The sequence below is a fragment of the Mchenga conophoros genome, linkage group LG9 (assembly GCF_057382185.1).
Source record: "Mchenga conophoros isolate Kocher_MC1m ecotype Shallow Benthic linkage group LG9, M_conophoros_male_GT1.1, whole genome shotgun sequence".
NCBI lineage: Eukaryota > Metazoa > Chordata > Actinopteri > Cichliformes > Cichlidae > Mchenga > Mchenga conophoros.
The window spans coordinates 13412066-13429327 of record NC_140534.1 but is presented as its reverse complement, the minus strand read 5'-3'; the positions used below and the strand labels follow the sequence as shown (position 1 = coordinate 13429327).

At 45.3% G+C, this 17262-nt stretch overlaps 13 non-coding genes across 13 annotated transcripts; all 13 read left to right on the top strand.

Moving 5' to 3' along the window:
• Positions 1-4192: 4192 nt before the first annotated feature.
• Positions 4193-4264, top strand: trnag-ucc (transfer RNA glycine (anticodon UCC)). The gene has a single exon. It is a non-coding gene; the product is annotated as a tRNA-Gly (tRNA).
• A 575-nt stretch (positions 4265-4839) lies between these two features.
• Positions 4840-4921, top strand: trnas-aga (transfer RNA serine (anticodon AGA)). The gene has a single exon. It is a non-coding gene; the product is annotated as a tRNA-Ser (tRNA).
• Positions 4922-6088: 1167 nt separating this feature from the next.
• trnag-ucc (transfer RNA glycine (anticodon UCC)) lies at positions 6089-6160 on the top strand. The gene has a single exon. It is a non-coding gene; the product is annotated as a tRNA-Gly (tRNA).
• A 575-nt stretch (positions 6161-6735) lies between these two features.
• Positions 6736-6817, top strand: trnas-aga (transfer RNA serine (anticodon AGA)). The gene has a single exon. It is a non-coding gene; the product is annotated as a tRNA-Ser (tRNA).
• A 1360-nt stretch (positions 6818-8177) lies between these two features.
• trnag-ucc (transfer RNA glycine (anticodon UCC)) lies at positions 8178-8249 on the top strand. The gene has a single exon. It is a non-coding gene; the product is annotated as a tRNA-Gly (tRNA).
• A 575-nt stretch (positions 8250-8824) lies between these two features.
• On the top strand, positions 8825-8906 carry trnas-aga (transfer RNA serine (anticodon AGA)). The gene has a single exon. It is a non-coding gene; the product is annotated as a tRNA-Ser (tRNA).
• Positions 8907-10266: 1360 nt separating this feature from the next.
• On the top strand, positions 10267-10338 carry trnag-ucc (transfer RNA glycine (anticodon UCC)). The gene has a single exon. It is a non-coding gene; the product is annotated as a tRNA-Gly (tRNA).
• A 575-nt stretch (positions 10339-10913) lies between these two features.
• trnas-aga (transfer RNA serine (anticodon AGA)) lies at positions 10914-10995 on the top strand. Its single transcript has one exon. It is a non-coding gene; the product is annotated as a tRNA-Ser (tRNA).
• Positions 10996-12355: 1360 nt separating this feature from the next.
• Positions 12356-12427, top strand: trnag-ucc (transfer RNA glycine (anticodon UCC)). Its single transcript has one exon. It is a non-coding gene; the product is annotated as a tRNA-Gly (tRNA).
• Positions 12428-13002: 575 nt separating this feature from the next.
• trnas-aga (transfer RNA serine (anticodon AGA)) lies at positions 13003-13084 on the top strand. The gene has a single exon. It is a non-coding gene; the product is annotated as a tRNA-Ser (tRNA).
• Positions 13085-14444: 1360 nt separating this feature from the next.
• On the top strand, positions 14445-14516 carry trnag-ucc (transfer RNA glycine (anticodon UCC)). The gene has a single exon. It is a non-coding gene; the product is annotated as a tRNA-Gly (tRNA).
• A 575-nt stretch (positions 14517-15091) lies between these two features.
• trnas-aga (transfer RNA serine (anticodon AGA)) lies at positions 15092-15173 on the top strand. The gene has a single exon. It is a non-coding gene; the product is annotated as a tRNA-Ser (tRNA).
• A 2007-nt stretch (positions 15174-17180) lies between these two features.
• Positions 17181-17262, top strand: trnas-aga (transfer RNA serine (anticodon AGA)). Its single transcript has one exon. It is a non-coding gene; the product is annotated as a tRNA-Ser (tRNA).

Here is a 17262-nt window from a genome sequence, read left to right as displayed (position 1 = left end):
GTTTGAGCCCTGGCTTGGACAGTCTCTGTCGTTGTATCCTTGGGCAAGACCCGTTGACTACTGGTGGTGGTCAGAAGGCCTGGTGGCGCCAGTGTCCGGCAGCCTCGCCTCTGTCAGTGCGCCCCAGGGCGGCTGTGGCTACTATGTAGCTTACAGTCAGTGTGTGACTGGGTGGATGAGTGAATGTGTAAAGCGCTATACAAATACAGGCCATTTACCTAAACTGTGCTGTTTGTCAGGAACACTTGAGGCCAAAATAGATAACTGATTGTCACAGCTGGCAAGAGTTGGTAGTTATATACAGTCTGTATAAGCTTGGTTAATTTAACAAACATTTTTGAGGAGATAGTTGTTCCAGTAGTTTACAGTAGTTAGTTAGTGATTAGTAATCAGAGCCAGTGTGACTGAGCAGAGCGTGTGAGCGCGAGTGGATTTATGAATGTGAGTGGCTCAGACAGGGCCTGTCCTGGTCTGTTGGGTGGCCTGGCGAACCCTTCCTCTGCCCATAAAGATAAAACTTTATTGATCCCACCGCGGGGAAATTTGTGCGTTACCTCAGCTCAGGTAGAGATAGCAGAAGGAGAATACAAAAAATACAAATAAAATACAACAGATACAAAATAAGTAAAATAATACACTATATATTTTATATAGTGAGAGACAGTATGCAAATAGCAGACAAATCAACAATACATCTCTTCCAATTAATGGCTAATTATTATTATTATTATGTTAAACATGGTCCAAAACATTCAATAAGCCAGCGGTCCCCAATCCCCGGACCGGTTGTTTGGCACTGGGCCACAAGAGTTGAGGCTTGGGTGTGAAATGTGTAGTTTTCAGGGTTTTTATCAGTTTTCAGCGTTATTTTGTTATTGTTTTTAATTGTTAACTCGGTTTTTCTGGGTCTTTTCACGTGTGTTATGAACAAATCTTCTTTTTTCGGTACCAGTACTGGTTTTATTTTGTTGTATTTATCCGCGACACCAAAAAAGCCAGTCAATGAAAATATTGTCGGGCATAAACAGGTCTGTGGCGCAAAAAAGGTTGGGGACCACTGCAATAAGCCACATCAGTGTCAACCATCTGTCTACTGCTTACTACCATAGCCAAGTGGCTAACAAAGGTAAAATGAACCCCCAAAAGTTGATTCTGTTCATCCGGATGTAACATTTTCAGTGGGAGAAACATTTTGGCGGTCATTCAAGTCACTTGAATGACCGACGGCTGTCCCGGGCACTGTGGGGCCGGGCAGCGCTGCTGAACTGGGCCCCGGTCCGGATGGGCCTACAGAAAGTAAAAAAATGGTTGTTTTTTTTTAGCTGAAATAATAATAGATTACTTTTTAATAGACTAATTAATATAGACCAAGGGTGGCAAAAGTACAGACATTCTGCACTTAAAAGCACAGATAATTCTGTTTAAAATACGCTGATAAAAGGTCAAGTACTGATTCAACTTCTTTACTCAAGCAGAGATATTTGAAAGATCTACTTAGGTGAGAAACAAAGTATTTGTACTGCATTTCTTCCCACTTGTGAAATGCACAGAAAGATGTAAAAATATTTTTAACTCAGATTGTTGTATTGGACCGCTAAGGTTACAATAATATGACTGGATGTGCATGTTTTGAGTAGGTGGGTACTTTGTCCCTGGCCTTCTATAGGATTCAAGCTCTGAAGTCATTCAAGGTAAATTAGAAACAATGATGAAACAAGAACAATGAGGTAAACACCAATGTGAAATTAAAACGTTATTTATGTTTATAAAAAAGATGCACATAATATACAATGAAAAAGCATGATTGAAAATTAACAATGCAAAAACAGAATGTAATCAATTTACTAAATTTAGTAAAAACTGTAAAAAAAAAAAGAGTTTCAGTATTAGTTGAGAATGTGAAAGAGACTTTGAGTTAAACATGATTTATATTTCAGAGATTGTCACGGTTCTGGGTCGGTTTGACCCAGCATTTTAAGTTCTTATATTTTGGTTTATTTTTGAATGATGGATCGTATCGTTTCCCTGGTGCCTTGTTGATTATTATTATTATTATTATTATTATTAACCTATTTTCAGTGATTCTGGTTTAGGGGTTTGTCTCATGTTTAACATAGTTTGAGTTCCATGTGTTATATTCTGTCTGCCTCTTTGTGTCTGCGTCCTTGTGTGATGTTTTCCTGTTTCCTGTTTTATTGTGAAGGTCTGCGTCTCATTTGAGTGTATTCAGTTTTACCTCCCTTGTCTCGTCTCGTTAGCCTAATTTCCCCCAGCTGTGTCTCCCTCCTGTTGCCCATTCCCTGATTACTTCCCAGTGTAGATTCAACTCAATAGTTTAAAGTGGTTATAACTGCACCTGTAATAAAGGCTAATTGGGTGCCAATATGTTTAAACATCTAACTACAATATCAATACTGTAGATTATATTATTAATGCAATGGTAATGATGATTATTAACAATAGCAGCAAAATAATTTCCCTGCTCTCCACACAAGGGACCAGAGATGCAGGCAGCTTCTGAAGTGAGTGAGATTAAACCTTGAGACATTAAATGGAGATGCAGGGAGACGTAGAGAGGATGCAGGGAAACCACACAGACGAACCAGCAACACACACCAGAAAACAGGGCTGAAATACACACAGGGCAATCAGGGAATGGGAGACAGAGCTGACGGGTGTTGAGAATAATAGACTGCTTGGTATACATTGGAGTTAGAGACACTGTAGTTTGTGATTGCTTGCAACATTATAACATGGCAGTTAATGGGTGTAAGAATAAAAAATAGAAAATAGGCCTGGATTGGGAACAAAGAACTGTGGTGCAGGGCAGGAGGACAACCAACCCCCACGAGTAGCACGAGTTACTGAGGGCGAGGGCCGACAATTCCCAGTGGACACTACCTTAAAAGGAGATGGGGGTCAGGGTGTCAGCACCCCTGGCCACTGTACCAGTGTATTTCCATTGTGGGGGTGTTTACTGTAGGGGGAGGAGACCAGAGGTTATAACTAACTGTTGTGTGGAATTCTTTAGATCAGCCTTTAGAATAGGACTGCAGTCTGATCCAGGATCCAGTCTGAGTACCGCCAATGACTCATGCGTCTGACAAATGCTGATTGCTTTGCAAGAGGACTGGGATCGGGATTGGAGGCACAGCGGATTTCACCGGGAATGGGACAACAGCAGAAATAGCTTCAAACATTACTGCATGAAAAGCACAAGGAGTGGACACATTTCATTGTTTGGAACACTGCTTTTCACTACAGCTCTTTGCATGTAAAAACTTTGCTCTTCTCCACAGCTGGCTGACAGACACGCAAAAGCGCAAGCAAGAGTGGCCACAGACCCACTTTGTACACTCTCTCCATCTAATGATAGAGAGGAAGGATACATTCACTACTTCTAGCCTCCACTATTCAAATTCAGTATTTTCACAGTGTCCTAAAAGCTTCCTGAAAAGCCTTTACACTGTTTTCCAAAACGCTGCATCCAGAGCACAGTCAGGGACTGGAAGGACAGAGTAGATTTCCCCCATATGGACTTCTCTCTTCATTGGCTCCCAATTAAATCCCAAATAAAAATCCAAATACTTGCCCTCATACACAAGGTCTTGAATAATCACCACCAATTTTGTCTACAAGATCTCACAGTGCCATATCATCCCAACAGAGTGCTTTGCTCTCAGACTGCTGGCTTCCGAGGGGATTTTAAAGTGCAATGGAAGGCAGAGCCATCACTTTTCAGGCCCCTCTCTGTGGAACCAGCTCCCACTTTGTATTCGGGACACAGACACTTGCTCTCATTTTTGAATTAAGCGTAAAACCTTTTTGCCAAAGTCCAATAACTTGAAAGAGGAGCCAAAGACGTCCTCGTCCCAGATTCGTCCCAAGACAGATTCACACCTATTCTCACCTTGTCTGCTGTGACCTGAAGAACTCGCGTGACCATTGCGACTCTCAAGGTGCTAAAAATCACGCAAGAGTTTAAATGCGTGAGAGGCCACACTTGAGTAGCAAAGAAGCTTTGCTGATGAGATTAAATGTGCAGTTGCATGAAAGCACTAGTCTTTTTAGTGATCTACCTTTTGACCAGGTTAGAACCTGACAAGCGAGTAATCACAATGCCCACCTTGTTAATTGTCCTGAAAATCTGTATAAGCCGGACAATGAATCAGTGATGTTGTAGTCTTTCACAGCGATGGTGGTATAGTGGCGAGCATAGCTTCCTTCCAAGCAGTTGACCCGGGTTCGATTCCCGGCCATCGCAGTTGCCACTCGCAGTGCTGTTCAAGCATGTGGGCTGCGTACTATTTTACACTAAAAACGTTCTCCGCTCTTTCTGCAAATGCTTACAATGTCAGGCCAGGTGTATTCTTCATCGGCCTCGCTGCTACCGTTTGCTGTGGAAAGACACTGTTCAAACAGGCTTTGAGTTCTCATCACTTCATACCTATACCTTCTTACATGAAACTGTGATTGGACACGCTACTTCTTCATAAAGACACCCAGTCCCACTTTAAATATTGTGCTGAATGTTTGGAATGAAGATAACATTTTACTAACCATGTACTGATCAGCTCTTTGCGGTGGCAAAATCATCAGCTGTGTGTGTTACTGTTCATGCAAACAAGCAAGCTAATGTCAGCCAGCTAGCTTCAACCGCAGCTGTGCTGCACCAATCTCACGGAACTGCAAAACCACAAGCTTTCGCACCAAAGTCATGCAGCTACCGCATTTACAATCCAGCGTGGCCGTTGTTGTGCACATCCTACTTGAAAGATGTGTGGCGTAGGACTTGGAAGACGTATGTCTTTCAAGTATGTAGTTCCACAGCCCAATGTGGTTGTTGTGGCCGAGCGGTCAAGGCGATGGACTAGAAATCCATTGTGGTCTCCCCGCACAGGTTCGAATCCTGTCGACAACGGTCAGCTGTTTTGCGGCAGTCCAGACGTTGATTTGAGAAGAAGGCATGGAGATCACCTGAGAAGGTGCCAGGAGAAAGTGCCAGGCCTTTGCTTGTGAAAATAGAGCACGCAGAAGCAATGGACCCAGCTATGTCCTGACAAAATTAGGCACATATTCAGTAAACATGGCATCCTTCAATTGGACTCTTAGCCACCCCACACGTGCCCCCGTGTAGTCGTCCAGGATCCAGTCTGAGTACCGCCAATGACTCATGCTTCTGACAAATGCTGATTGCTTTGCAAGAGGACTGGGATCGGGATTGGAGGCACAGCGGATTTCACCGGGAATGGGACAACAGCAGAAATAGCTTCAAACATTACTGCATGAAAAGCACAAGGAGTGGAAACATTTCATTGTTTGGAACACTGCTTTTCACTACAGCTCTTTGCATGTAAAAACTTTGCTCTTCTCCACAGCTGGCTGACGGACACGCAAAAGCGCAAGCAAGAGTGGCCACAGACCCACTATGCCGGCCTTTGTACACTTGGCTCCCAATTAAATCCCAAATAAAAATCCAAATACTTGCCCTCACACACAAGGTCTTGAATAATCACCACCAATTTTGTCTACAAGATCTCACAGTGCCATATCATCCCAACAGAGTGCTTTGCTCTCAGACTGCTGGCTTCCGAGGGGATTTTAAAGTGCAATGGAAGGCAGAGCCATCACTTTTCAGGCCCCTCTCTGTGGAACCAGCTCCCACTTTGTATTCGGGACACAGACACTTGCTCTCATTTTTGAATTAAGCGTAAAACCTTTTTGCCAAAGTCCAATAACTTGAAAGAGGAGCCAAAGACGTCCTCGTCCCAGATTCGTCCCAAGACAGATTCACACCTATTCTCACCTTGTCTGCTGTGACCTGAAGAACTCGCGTGACCATTGCGACTCTCAAGGTGCTAAAAATCACGCAAGAGTTTAAATGCGTGAGAGGCCACACTTGAGTAGCAAAGAAGCTTTGCTGATGAGATTAAATGTGCAGTTTCATGAAAGCACTAGTGTTTTTAGTGATCTACCTTTTGACCAGGTTAGAACCTGACAAGCGAGTAATCACAATGCCCACCTTGTTAATTGTCCTGAAAATCTGTATAAGCCGGACAATGAATCAGTGATGTTGTAGTCTTTCACAGCGATGGTGGTATAGTGGCGAGCATAGCTGCCTTCCAAGCAGTTGACCCGGGTTCGATTCCCGGCCATCGCAGTTGCCACTCGCAGTGCTGTTCAAGCATGTGGGCTGCGTACTATTTTACACTAAAAACATTCTCCGCTCTTTTTGCAAATGCTTACAATGTCAGGCCAGGTGCATTCTTCATCGGCCTCGCTGCTACCGTTTGCTGTGGAAAGACACTGTTCAAACAGGCTTTGAGTTCTCATCACTTCATACCTATACCTTCTTACATGAAACTGGGATTGGACATGCTACTTCTTCATAAAGACACCCAGTCCCACTTTAAATATTGTGCTGAATGTTTGGAATGAAGATAACATTTTACTAACCATGTACTGATCAGCTCTTTGCGGTGGCAAAATCATCAGCTGTGTGTGTTACTGTTCATGCAAACAAGCAAGCTAATGTCAGCCAGCTAGCTTCAACCGCAGCTGTGCTGCACCAATCTCACGGAACTGCAAAACCACAAGCTTTCGCACCAAAGTCATGCAGCTACCGCATTTACAATCCAGCGTGGCCGTTGTTGTGCACATCCTACTTGAAAGATGTGTGGCGTAGGACTTGGAAGACGTATGTCGTTCAAGTATGTAGCTCCACAGCCCAATGTGGTTGTTGTGGCCGAGCGGTCAAGGCGATGGACTAGAAATCCATTGGGGTCTCCCCGCACAGGTTCGAATCCTGTCGACAACGGTCAGCTGTTTTGCGCCAGTCCAGACGTTGATTTGAGAAGAAGGCATGGAGATCACCTGAGAAGGTGCCAGGAGAAAGAGCCAGGCCTTTGCTTGTGAAAATAGAGCACGCAGAAGCAATGGACCCAGCTATGTCCTGACAAAATTAGGCACATATTCAGTAAACATGGCATCCTTCAATTGGTCTCTTAGCCACCCCACACGTGCCCCCGTGTAGTCGTCCAGGATCCAGTCTGAGTACCGCCAATGACTCATGCTTCTGACAAATGCTGATTGCTTTGCAAGAGGACTGGGATCGGGATTGGAGGCACAGCGGATTTCACCGGGAATGGGACAACAGCAGAAATAGCTTCAAACATTACTGCATGAAAAGCACAAGGAGTGGAAACATTTCATTGTTTCGAACACTGCTTTTCACTACAGCTCTTTGCATGTAAAAACTTTGCTCTTCTCCACAGCTGGCTGACAGACACGCAAAAGCGCAAGCAAGAGTGGCCACAGACCCACTATGCCGGCCTTTGTACACTCTCTCCATCTAATGATAGAGAGGAAGGATACATTCACTACTTCTAGCCTCCACTATTCAAATTCAGTATTTTCACAGTGTCCTAAAAGCTTCCTGAAAAGCCTTTACACTGTTTTCCAAAACGCTGCATCCAGAGCACAGTCAGGGACTGGAAGGACAGAGTAGATTTCCCCCATATGGACTTCTCTCTTCATTGGCTCCCAATTAAATCCCAAATAAAAATCCAAATACTTGCCCTCACACACAAGGTCTTGAATAATCACCACCAATTTTGTCTACAAGATCTCACAGTGCCATATCATCCCAACAGAGTGCTTTGCTCTCAGACTGCTGGCTTCCGAGGGGATTTTAAAGTGCAATGGAAGGCAGAGCCATCACTTTTCAGGCCCCTCTCTGTGGAACCAGCTCCCACTTTGTATTCGGGACACAGACACTTGCTCTCATTTTTGAATTAAGCGTAAAACCTTTTTGCCAAAGTCCAATAACTTGAAAGAGGAGCCAAAGACGTCCTCGTCCCAGATTCGTCCCAAGACAGATTCACACCTATTCTCACCTTGTCTGCTGTGACCTGAAGAACTCGCGTGACCATTGCGACTCTCAAGGTGCTAAAAATCACGCAAGAGTTTAAATGCGTGAGAGGCCACACTTGAGTAGCAAAGAAGCTTTGCTGATAAGATTAAATGTGCAGTTTCATGAAAGCACTAGTCTTTTTAGTGATCTACCTTTTGACCAGGTTAGAACCTGACAAGCGAGTAATCACAATGCCCACCTTGTTAATTGTCCTGAAAATCTGTATAAGCCGGACAATGAATCAGTGATGTTGTAGTCTTTCACAGCGATGGTGGTATAGTGGCGAGCATAGCTGCCTTCCAAGCAGTTGACCCGGGTTCGATTCCCGGCCATCGCAGTTGCCACTCGCAGTGCTGTTCAAGCATGTGGGCTGTGTACTATTTTACACTAAAAACATTCTCCGCTCTTTTTGCAAATGCTTACAATGTCAGGCCAGGTGCATTCTTCATCGGCCTCGCTGCTACCGTTTGCTGTGGAAAGACACTGTTCAAACAGGCTTTGAGTTCTCATCACTTCATACCTATACCTTCTTACATGAAACTGGGATTGGACATGCTACTTCTTCATAAAGACACCCAGTCCCACTTTAAATATTGTGCTGAATGTTTGGAATGAAGATAACATTTTACTAACCATGTACTGATCAGCTCTTTGCGGTGGCAAAATCATCAGCTGTGTGTGTTACTGTTCATGCAAACAAGCAAGCTAATGTCAGCCAGCTAGCTTCAACCGCAGCTGTGCTGCACCAATCTCACGGAACTGCAAAACCACAAGCTTTCGCACCAAAGTCATGCAGCTACCGCATTTACAATCCAGCGTGGCCGTTGTTGTGCACATCCTACTTGAAAGATGTGTGGCGTAGGACTTGGAAGACGTATGTCTTTCAAGTATGTAGCTCCACAGCCCAATGTGGTTGTTGTGGCCGAGCGGTCAAGGCGATGGACTAGAAATCCATTGGGGTCTCCCCGCACAGGTTCGAATCCTGTCGACAACGGTCAGCTGTTTTGCGCCAGTCCAGACGTTGATTTGAGAAGAAGGCATGGAGATCACCTGAGAAGGTGCCAGGAGAAAGAGCCAGGCCTTTGCTTGTGAAAATAGAGCACGCAGAAGCAATGGACCCAGCTATGTCCTGACAAAATTAGGCACATATTCAGTAAACATGGCATCCTTCAATTGGTCTCTTAGCCACCCCACACGTGCCCCCGTGTAGTCGTCCAGGATCCAGTCTGAGTACCGCCAATGACTCATGCGTCTGACAAATGCTGATTGCTTTGCAAGAGGACTGGGATCGGGATTGGAGGCACAGCGGATTTCACCGGGAATGGGACAACAGCAGAAATAGCTTCAAACATTACTGCATGAAAAGCACAAGGAGTGGAAACATTTCATTGTTTCGAACACTGCTTTTCACTACAGCTCTTTGCATGTAAAAACTTTGCTCTTCTCCACAGCTGGCTGACAGACACGCAAAAGCGCAAGCAAGAGTGGCCACAGACCCACTATGCCGGCCTTTGTACACTCTCTCCATCTAATGATAGAGAGGAAGGATACATTCACTACTTCTAGCCTCCACTATTCAAATTCAGTATTTTCACAGTGTCCTAAAAGCTTCCTGAAAAGCCTTTACACTGTTTTCCAAAACGCTGCATCCAGAGCACAGTCAGGGACTGGAAGGACAGAGTAGATTTCCCCCATATGGACTTCTCTCTTCATTGGCTCCCAATTAAATCCCAAATAAAAATCCAAATACTTGCCCTCACACACAAGGTCTTGAATAATCACCACCAATTTTGTCTACAAGATCTCACAGTGCCATATCATCCCAACAGAGTGCTTTGCTCTCAGACTGCTGGCTTCCGAGGGGATTTTAAAGTGCAATGGAAGGCAGAGCCATCACTTTTCAGGCCCCTCTCTGTGGAACCAGCTCCCACTTTGTATTCGGGACACAGACACTTGCTCTCATTTTTGAATTAAGCGTAAAACCTTTTTGCCAAAGTCCAATAACTTGAAAGAGGAGCCAAAGACGTCCTCGTCCCAGATTCGTCCCAAGACAGATTCACACCTATTCTCACCTTGTCTGCTGTGACCTGAAGAACTCGCGTGACCATTGCGACTCTCAAGGTGCTAAAAATCACGCAAGAGTTTAAATGCGTGAGAGGCCACACTTGAGTAGCAAAGAAGCTTTGCTGATGAGATTAAATGTGCAGTTTCATGAAAGCACTAGTGTTTTTAGTGATCTACCTTTTGACCAGGTTAGAACCTGACAAGCGAGTAATCACAATGCCCACCTTGTTAATTGTCCTGAAAATCTGTATAAGCCGGACAATGAATCAGTGATGTTGTAGTCTTTCACAGCGATGGTGGTATAGTGGCGAGCATAGCTGCCTTCCAAGCAGTTGACCCGGGTTCGATTCCCGGCCATCGCAGTTGCCACTCGCAGTGCTGTTCAAGCATGTGGGCTGTGTACTATTTTACACTAAAAACATTCTCCGCTCTTTTTGCAAATGCTTACAATGTCAGGCCAGGTGCATTCTTCATCGGCCTCGCTGCTACCGTTTGCTGTGGAAAGACACTGTTCAAACAGGCTTTGAGTTCTCATCACTTCATACCTATACCTTCTTACATGAAACTGGGATTGGACATGCTACTTCTTCATAAAGACACCCAGTCCCACTTTAAATATTGTGCTGAATGTTTGGAATGAAGATAACATTTTACTAACCATGTACTGATCAGCTCTTTGCGGTGGCAAAATCATCAGCTGTGTGTGTTACTGTTCATGCAAACAAGCAAGCTAATGTCAGCCAGCTAGCTTCAACCGCAGCTGTGCTGCACCAATCTCACGGAACTGCAAAACCACAAGCTTTCGCACCAAAGTCATGCAGCTACCGCATTTACAATCCAGCGTGGCCGTTGTTGTGCACATCCTACTTGAAAGATGTGTGGCGTAGGACTTGGAAGACGTATGTCATTCAAGTATGTAGCTCCACAGCCCAATGTGGTTGTTGTGGCCGAGCGGTCAAGGCAATGGACTAGAAATCCATTGGGGTCTCCCCGCACAGGTTCGAATCCTGTCGACAACGGTCAGCTGTTTTGCGCCAGTCCAGACGTTGATTTGAGAAGAAGGCATGGAGATCACCTGAGAAGGTGCCAGGAGAAAGAGCCAGGCCTTTGCTTGTGAAAATAGAGCACGCAGAAGCAATGGACCCAGCTATGTCCTGACAAAATTAGGCACATATTCAGTAAACATGGCATCCTTCAATTGGTCTCTTAGCCACCCCACACGTGCCCCCGTGTAGTCGTCCAGGATCCAGTCTGAGTACCGCCAATGACTCATGCTTCTGACAAATGCTGATTGCTTTGCAAGAGGACTGGGATCGGGATTGGAGGCACAGCGGATTTCACCGGGAATGGGACAACAGCAGAAATAGCTTCAAACATTACTGCATGAAAAGCACAAGGAGTGGAAACATTTCATTGTTTCGAACACTGCTTTTCACTACAGCTCTTTGCATGTAAAAACTTTGCTCTTCTCCACAGCTGGCTGACAGACACGCAAAAGCGCAAGCAAGAGTGGCCACAGACCCACTATGCCGGCCTTTGTACACTCTCTCCATCTAATGATAGAGAGGAAGGATACATTCACTACTTCTAGCCTCCACTATTCAAATTCAGTATTTTCACAGTGTCCTAAAAGCTTCCTGAAAAGCCTTTACACTGTTTTCCAAAACGCTGCATCCAGAGCACAGTCAGGGACTGGAAGGACAGAGTAGATTTCCCCCATATGGACTTCTCTCTTCATTGGCTCCCAATTAAATCCCAAATAAAAATCCAAATACTTGCCCTCACACACAAGGTCTTGAATAATCACCACCAATTTTGTCTACAAGATCTCACAGTGCCATATCATCCCAACAGAGTGCTTTGCTCTCAGACTGCTGGCTTCCGAGGGGATTTCAAAGTGCAATGGAAGGCAGAGCCATCACTTTTCAGGCCCCTCTCTGTGGAACCAGCTCCCACTTTGTATTCGGGACACAGACACTTGCTCTCATTTTTGAATTAAGCGTAAAACCTTTTTGCCAAAGTCCAATAACTTGAAAGAGGAGCCAAAGACGTCCTCGTCCCAGATTCGTCCCAAGACAGATTCACACCTATTCTCACCTTGTCTGCTGTGACCTGAAGAACTCGCGTGACCATTGCGACTCTCAAGGTGCTAAAAATCACGCAAGAGTTTAAATGCGTGAGAGGCCACACTTGAGTAGCTAAGAAGCTTTGCTGATGAGATTAAATGTGCAGTTGCATGAAAGCACTAGTCTTTTTAGTGATCTACCTTTTGACCAGTTTAGAACCTGACAAGCGAGTAATCACAATGCCCACCTTGTTAATTGTCCTGAAAATCTGTATAAGCCGGACAATGAATCAGTGATGTTGTAGTCTTTCACAGCGATGGTGGTATAGTGGCGAGCATAGCTGCCTTCCAAGCAGTTGACCTGGGTTCGATTCCCGGCCATCGCAGTTGCCACTCGCAGTGCTGTTCAAGCATGTGGGGTGCGTTCTGTTTTACACTAAAAACATTCTCCGCTCTTTCTGCAAATGCTTACAATGTCAGGCCAGGTGCATTCTTCATCGGCCTCGCTGCTACCGTTTGCTGTGGAAAGACACTGTTCACACAGGCTTTGAGTTCTCATCACTTCATACCTATACCTTCTTACATGAAACTGGGATTGGACACGCTACTTCTTCATAAAGACACCCAGTCCCACTTTAAATATTGTGCTGAATGTTTGGAATGAAGATAACATTTTACTAACCATGTACTGATCAGCTCTTTGCGGTGGCAAAATCATCAGCTGTGTGTGTTACTGTTCATGCAAACAAGCAAGCTAATGTCAGCCAGCTAGCTTCAACCGCAGCTGTGCTGCACCAATCTCACGGAACTGCAAAACCACAAGCTTTCGCACCAAAGTCATGCAGCTACCGCATTTACAATCCAGCGTGGCCGTTGTTGTGCACATCCTACTTGAAAGATGTGTGGCGTAGAACTTGGAAGACGTATGTCGTTCAAGTATGTAGCTCCACAGCCCAATGTGGTTGTTGTGGCCGAGCGGTCAAGGCGATGGACTAGAAATCCATTGGGGTCTCCCCGCACAGGTTCGAATCCTGTCGACAACGGTCAGCTGTTTTGCGCCAGTCCAGACGTTGATTTGAGAAGAAGGCATGGAGATCACCTGAGAAGGTGCCAGGAGAAAGAGCCAGGCCTTTGCTTGTGAAAATAGAGCACGCAGAAGCAATGGACCCAGCTATGTCCTGACAAAATTAGGCACATATTCAGTAAACATGGCATCCTTCAATTGGTCTCTTAGCCACCCCACACGTGCCCCCGTGTAGTCGTCCAGGATCCAGTCTGAGTACCGCCAATGACTCATGCTTCTGACAAATGCTGATTGCTTTGCAAGAGGACTGGGATTGGGATTGGAGGCACAGCGGATTTCACCGGGAATGGGACAACAGCAGAAATAGCTTCAAACATTACTGCATGAAAAGCACAAGGAGTGGAAACATTTCATTGTTTCGAACACTGCTTTTCACTACAGCTCTTTGCATGTAAAAACTTTGCTCTTCTCCACAGCTGGCTGACAGACACGCAAAAGCGCAAGCAAGAGTGGCCACAGACCCACTATGCCGGCCTTTGTACACTCTCTCCATCTAATGATAGAGAGGAAGGATACATTCACTACTTCTAGCCTCCACTATTCAAATTCAGTATTTTCACAGTGTCCTAAAAGCTTCCTGAAAAGCCTTTACACTGTTTTCCAAAACGCTGCATCCAGAGCACAGTCAGGGACTGGAAGGACAGAGTAGATTTCCCCCATATGGACTTCTCTCTTCATTGGCTCCCAATTAAATCCCAAATAAAAATCCAAATACTTGCCCTCACACACAAGGTCTTGAATAATCACCACCAATTTTGTCTACAAGATCTCACAGTGCCATATCATCCCAACAGAGTGCTTTGCTCTCAGACTGCTGGCTTCCGAGGGGATTTTAAAGTGCAATGGAAGGCAGAGCCATCACTTTTCAGGCCCCTCTCTGTGGAACCAGCTCCCACTTTGTATTCGGGACACAGACACTTGCTCTCATTTTTGAATTAAGCGTAAAACCTTTTTGCCAAAGTCCAATAACTTGAAAGAGGAGCCAAAGACGTCCTCGTCCCAGATTCGTCCCAAGACAGATTCACACCTATTCTCACCTTGTCTGCTGTGACCTGAAGAACTCGCGTGACCATTGCGACTCTCAAGGTGCTAAAAATCACGCAAGAGTTTAAATGCGTGAGAGGCCACACTTGAGTAGCAAAGAAGCTTTGCTGATAAGATTAAATGTGCAGTTTCATGAAAGCACTAGTCTTTTTAGTGATCTACCTTTTGACCAGGTTAGAACCTGACAAGCGAGTAATCACAATGCCCACCTTGTTAATTGTCCTGAAAATCTGTATAAGCCGGACAATGAATCAGTGATGTTGTAGTCTTTCACAGCGATGGTGGTATAGTGGCGAGCATAGCTGCCTTCCAAGCAGTTGACCCGGGTTCGATTCCCGGCCATCGCAGTTGCCACTCGCAGTGCTGTTCAAGCATGTGGGCTGTGTACTATTTTACACTAAAAACATTCTCCGCTCTTTTTGCAAATGCTTACAATGTCAGGCCAGGTGCATTCTTCATCGGCCTCGCTGCTACCGTTTGCTGTGGAAAGACACTGTTCAAACAGGCTTTGAGTTCTCATCACTTCATACCTATACCTTCTTACATGAAACTGGGATTGGACATGCTACTTCTTCATAAAGACACCCAGTCCCACTTTAAATATTGTGCTGAATGTTTGGAATGAAGATAACATTTTACTAACCATGTACTGATCAGCTCTTTGCGGTGGCAAAATCATCAGCTGTGTGTGTTACTGTTCATGCAAACAAGCAAGCTAATGTCAGCCAGCTAGCTTCAACCGCAGCTGTGCTGCACCAATCTCACGGAACTGCAAAACCACAAGCTTTCGCACCAAAGTCATGCAGCTACCGCATTTACAATCCAGCGTGGCCGTTGTTGTGCACATCCTACTTGAAAGATGTGTGGCGTAGGACTTGGAAGACGTATGTCGTTCAAGTATGTAGCTCCACAGCCCAATGTGGTTGTTGTGGCCGAGCGGTCAAGGCGATGGACTAGAAATCCATTGGGGTCTCCCCGCACAGGTTCGAATCCTGTCGACAACGGTCAGCTGTTTTGCGCCAGTCCAGACGTTGATTTGAGAAGAAGGCATGGAGATCACCTGAGAAGGTGCCAGGAGAAAGAGCCAGGCCTTTGCTTGTGAAAATAGAGCACGCAGAAGCAATGGACCCAGCTATGTCCTGACAAAATTAGGCACATATTCAGTAAACATGGCATCCTTCAATTGGTCTCTTAGCCACCCCACACGTGCCCCCGTGTAGTCGTCCAGGATCCAGTCTGAGTACCGCCAATGACTCATGCGTCTGACAAATGCTGATTGCTTTGCAAGAGGACTGGGATTGGGATTGGAGGCACAGCGGATTTCACCGGGAATGGGACAACAGCAGAAATAGCTTCAAACATTACTGCATGAAAAGCACAAGGAGTGGAAACATTTCATTGTTTCGAACACTGCTTTTCACTACAGCTCTTTGCATGTAAAAACTGTGCTCTTGTCCACAGCTGGCTGACAGACACGCAAAAGCGCAAGCAAGAGTGGCCACAGACCCACTATGCCGGCCTTTGTACACTCTCTCCATCTAATGATAGAGAGGAAGGATACATTCACTACTTCTAGCCTCCACTATTCAAATTCAGTATTTTCACAGTGTCCTAAAAGCTTCCTGAAAAGCCTTTACACTGTTTTCCAAAACGCTGCATCCAGAGCACAGTCAGGGACTGGAAGGACAGAGTAGATTTCCCCCATATGGACTTCTCTCTTCATTGGCTCCCAATTAAATCCCAAATAAAAATCCAAATACTTGCCCTCACACACAAGGTCTTGAATAATCACCACCAATTTTGTCTACAAGATCTCACAGTGCCATATCATCCCAACAGAGTGCTTTGCTCTCAGACTGCTGGCTTCCGAGGGGATTTTAAAGTGCAATGGAAGGCAGAGCCATCACTTTTCAGGCCCCTCTCTGTGGAACCAGCTCCCACTTTGTATTCGGGACACAGACACTTGCTCTCATTTTTGAATTAAGCGTAAAACCTTTTTGCCAAAGTCCAATAACTTGAAAGAGGAGCCAAAGACGTCCTCGTCCCAGATTCGTCCCAAGACAGATTCACACCTATTCTCACCTTGTCTGCTGTGACCTGAAGAACTCGCGTGACCATTGCGACTCTCAAGGTGCTAAAAATCACGCAAGAGTTTAAATGCGTGAGAGGCCACACTTGAGTAGCAAAGAAGCTTTGCTGATGAGATTAAATGTGCAGTTGCATGAAAGCACTAGTCTTTTTAGTGATCTACCTTTTGACCAGGTTAGAACCTGACAAGCGAGTAATCACAATGCCCACCTTGTTAATTGTCCTGAAAATCTGTATAAGCCGGACAATGAATCAGTGATGTTGTAGTCTTTCATAGCGATGGTGGTATAGTGGCGAGCATAGCTTCCTTCCAAGCAGTTGATCTGGGTTCGATTCCCGGCCATCGCAGTTGCCACTCGCAGTGCTGTTCAAGCATGTGGGCTGTGTACTATTTTACACTAAAAACATTCTCCGTTCTTTTTGCAAATGCTTACAATGTCAGGCCAGGTGCATTCTTCATCGGCCTCGCTGCTACCGTTTGCTGTGGAAAGACACTGTTCAAACAGGCTTTGAGTTCTCATCACTTCATACCTATACCTTCTTACATGAAACTGGGATTGGACATGCTACTTCTTCATAAAGACACCCAGTCCCACTTTAAATATTGTGCTGAATGTTTGGAATGAAGATAACATTTTACTAACCATGTACTGATCAGCTCTTTGCGGTGGCAAAATCATCAGCTGTGTGTGTTACTGTTCATGCAAACAAGCAAGCTAATGTCAGCCAGCTAGCTTCAACCGCAGCTGTGCTGCACCAATCTCACGGAACTGCAAAACCACAAGCTTTCGCACCAAAGTCATGCAGCTACCGCATTTACAATCCAGCGTGGCCGTTGTTGTGCACATCCTACTTGAAAGATGTGTGGCGTAGGACTTGGAAGACGTATGTCTTTCAAGTATGTAGCTCCACAGCCCAATGTGGTTGTTGTGGCCGAGCGGTCAAGGCGATGGACTAGAAATCCATTGGGGTCTCCCCGCACAGGTTCGAATCCTGTCGACAACG